The sequence below is a fragment of the Galeopterus variegatus genome, unplaced genomic scaffold, assembly GCF_000696425.1.
Source record: "Galeopterus variegatus unplaced genomic scaffold, G_variegatus-3.0.2 Scaffold9630, whole genome shotgun sequence".
In the NCBI taxonomy this organism is placed as follows: Eukaryota; Metazoa; Chordata; class Mammalia; order Dermoptera; family Cynocephalidae; genus Galeopterus; species Galeopterus variegatus.
The window spans coordinates 51,115-55,093 of record NW_007735741.1 but is presented as its reverse complement, the minus strand read 5'-3'; positions in this window follow the sequence as shown (position 1 = coordinate 55,093).

The window sequence follows — 3,979 nt, the reverse complement described above, 5'->3', positions numbered from 1 at the left end:
TTTTCTCAGATTCTACAATTTCCCCTCACTGATTCTATTTTCAGATCCAAAGAGCTCAGCCTAGATCTTCATACAGTTCTCTTCTCTCATACTTTAGAATCTATAACCCCCCATCCTTGAATTCCTAAATCCCAAGGCTCTCTCTTAAACACTTACTGATATGATATGTGGGGATCCTTTAAACACAGGATGATTTGCAGGGATTGGGTGGTGGGAGTCAGTGCCTGATCTTTCACACTCTAGATACAGTTTGTCATTCCCTCTCTTTGCATGGCTGCCTCCAATCTATAAACATGTAGAGAGTAATGCACATTTGGGTGTGCAAGACTCGCCCTGAGCCCACCTGTAATAATATAAAGGTCAATAATGTAATCCCTTTTCTCCTCCTTTGAAGGTAAAGTTCTCAGAGTGAACGACAGGAGGCTCAGGGATGATTCCTGTTTCCACACTAGCCATGTATTGTAGTTTTCCGTGTTCAAGTACACATTTCTGTTGTTAAACTTATTTTCCTCGACTTCGTATTTGTTGTTTATTTTTGTGTACAGAAATACAATTGGTTTTTGTATATTGATCTTGTCTTTTGTTATTTTTCTAAACTGTGAGTTTTTCATTAATTCCTTATGATTTTCTAAATACAAAAACATGTCTACAGAAAGTAAATTGTACTTCCTTCTTTCCAATCTAGATGCTTTTTATTTACATCTGTTGCCAATTGTCCTGTCTAGTACAATGATAAAGAGATGTGGTGCGAGTGGATTGTTTATCTTGTTCCTGATCTTAGAAAATAAGGATATCGTCTTTCAGCACTGAGAATAGTGTGAGCAGTGGGTTTTTTCATATGCCCTTCATCAGTTTGAGGATGTTCCTTTCTATTCTTACTTTGTTGTATGTTTTCTTCATAGAAGGATGTTGGATTTTGTCAAATTTATTTTGTCCATCTATTGACATGTTGTGTGGTTTTATTTATTATTTTATTGATGTAGTGTATTATAATATGTAATTTTGGGCTATTAACTAAACATGTAGTCCTGGGATGTATGCAACTTTCACATGGGGTATAATAATTTTTATATGTTACTTGATTCTATTTACTTTATCCATGTAGTCCTGGGATGTATGCAACTTTCACATGGGGTATAATAATTTTCATATGTTATTTGATTCTATTTATCTTTTTAGAGAATATTGCACCTGTAGTCATAATATACATTCTTCTGAGTTTTTCTTTTCTTGTAATGCCTTTTATAGAATCTCAGTATCATAGTAATACTGACTCAGGGAATGACTAGAAAAGCGTCTCTATAACGTTTATTTTTGGAAAATTTGGGAAGAGTTGGTATTAAATATCCCAATGTTTGATAGAATTTATCATTAAAGTTTCTGCATATGATCTTTTCTTGGTGTGTACTTGTTTTTTATCATTAAAACAATCACTTCACCTGTGATAGGTCCATTCATGTGGTTTATATTTTTTCTTCTCTCAGTTTTGTACTTTGTTCGTGTCAGGCTGGATCACAAACTGCTCTGCCCCTTCCTGTGCAGGTCCTGAACCAGGTAGTCAAAAGAAAAACTGAGCAGCCATCAGCAAAGTGGACACGCTTTATTCTTCAGACGTGAGCTCTGTCGACCAGCAGTTTAGAGCTGCTGCTTCCCATACCGGAAGTACACAATAGCAGCAGTCAGCCAAAGGGTACATGGGCACGCATGGGGACTAACTGTACTCTTATGTAGCTTGTTTACAATGGATGTGCTGAATCATAACCGGATATGAGGTGAGAGGGCCTAACCAAACCAACTCCACTTTCCTCACGATCCACCCCTCCAGGGTCTCACCATATAACCTATGTATCTGTGATCTTCCACAGTGTTCCCTTAGCAAGGATGGCTGACCCTTGCATCCATATAACCTCCATGCTTATGTACATTCAATACACTTTGAGGCTTGTCGCCATAGCTCTATCCTTTCAAACAATCACAAAGACCCTACCCATACACATGTCCAGTTAGTAGTCATCACTGGGGTGATTTTCCACAGGAATCCTTCAGCCACACTGGTAGGAAACCTGGCCCATATTCGACAAGCTGACACACTGGCCACACAAATGTATGTATGTGTCCAGTCGACTCTGGGCCTGCAGCCACAATACTATGGGCAAAAGGACAAAAATTTTATTGGAACCAACAGAGGGAGTTCACATCTCTCTGGCAGAATACACACCAGGTTACCATCCTGGAAAGAATGGCTGCAGGAACAGGTACTGTGGCTCTATGCAACAGAGCATCCAATGGAGAGGGCCTGCCCTTGCAGGGTCAGGCCTTTTAAGATCCTGACTGTTGGCCATAACTCCTGTATCCACCCCTTCAATGATGGGGGTTGGGTGGATAGCCTTAGTCCCTTTTTTTTTTTTTCCTTTTTTTTTGTCTTTTTTTTTGTGTGTGTGTGTGTCCGGCAACGGATTGCAACCCTCAGTGTTGCGCCTGTACCGGACCGGGACCGGCAACGGGATCGCAACCCTCTGTGTCCCACCTGCCCCTCGCTCAGCCAGTGAGCGGGAACCAGTCTGTATGTGGGATCCGAACCCTCGGCGGGAGCGTCACAGCGCTCTCAAGCGGCGCACTGTAGCAGTGCACCACCGGGCCGGCCCCCTTAGTCCCTTTTTCAGAAGACCATTGTACCATTCAATCATTCTCGCTGCCTGGAAATGATATGGCACAGGTAACTTCCACTGAATGGACAACTGTGAAGCCCACTTCTGTACTTCACATCCAGTAAAGTGGGTTCCATTTTCACTCTCTATGACCAGGGGCTGACTGTACATGGCCATAAGGCTATTCAACATCTTAATAGTGCTTACCTGATCTAGGACCTTACTAGATCATACAAAAAGAAGACCAGTAATTCTATGACTTGGGCAGTGGTCCCACAAGATCCACTTGCCACCATGTTAGGACCATAATACTCTTGAGTTTTCTGCCTATCTGCATACAGCACCCGGCAAGCCATCAAGTGTTCATTTGCCCATCAGGGGCATTCTTTCTCAGGTGCATGCAGCAGCCAGTAAACCAGCAACCACAGGTATTGCAGCCAGCATGCTGCATTCTCCAATGTAGCTACCCAGTTACATCAGCTGCTGGAGCTCTCTCCAGCCATCTTACCTTAGCCAGTGCATTAGCTTCATCATTGCCTGGACTGGCCAAGGGGAAATGTCCTGTGACATGGAAAAGACTTACTTTTCTGTCCCAAATTCCATAATTCCTGCCACATGGCTTGTCCCCACAGGGGTTGGTGACCTACCAGATACTGCTGATACTTCCAAGTAGATATCCAAAGGGTAAGACCCTTATATATGGCCCATTCATATTGTTCCAAATGACCTAGCAATGTTGGAGCCACCTTGGCTAAATCTGCAAGAGAATCAGAGGTTAGTAAAACATCATCTATGTAATGAAACATTGTAACAATGCTGGGACTAGTTCACCTGGCTAGGTACCCAGCCACTAAACCATGACAGATGATTGGGCTATGCAGGTAGCCTTGGGGAAACACTTGTTAAGTTCAGTGACTTCCCTCCCAGGTGAAGGCAAATTGATCTTGGCTATCAGCTGAGATCAGGATAGAGAGAAAAGCATTTTCAAGGTCCAGTACATAATGATAAGTTCTTAGCTGAGTCATCAGCTCAACCATCAAGTCATGAGCTGAGACATGAGGCCTCTGGTCCTTGTCTGCGCCCAAAAGATGAGCACCTCAGTCCATCCACCTCCACAGAAGTAACCAAAGTTCTTTAAATTCACTGGGTATACCTTGCCTCCTGTTTCCAGACATTTAGTAAAACGTTGTTCGGAGCGCAATTGTCACAAGGCAAACAAGATCGCGTTTGGTTGCCGGTCGATTTTTTTCTTCTCAATTCCTCCTGTAAACAAGTCAAACCACATCTGCATATGTCTGGTCTTGCTTGGTCCCTTCAGGGTAAAATCCCAA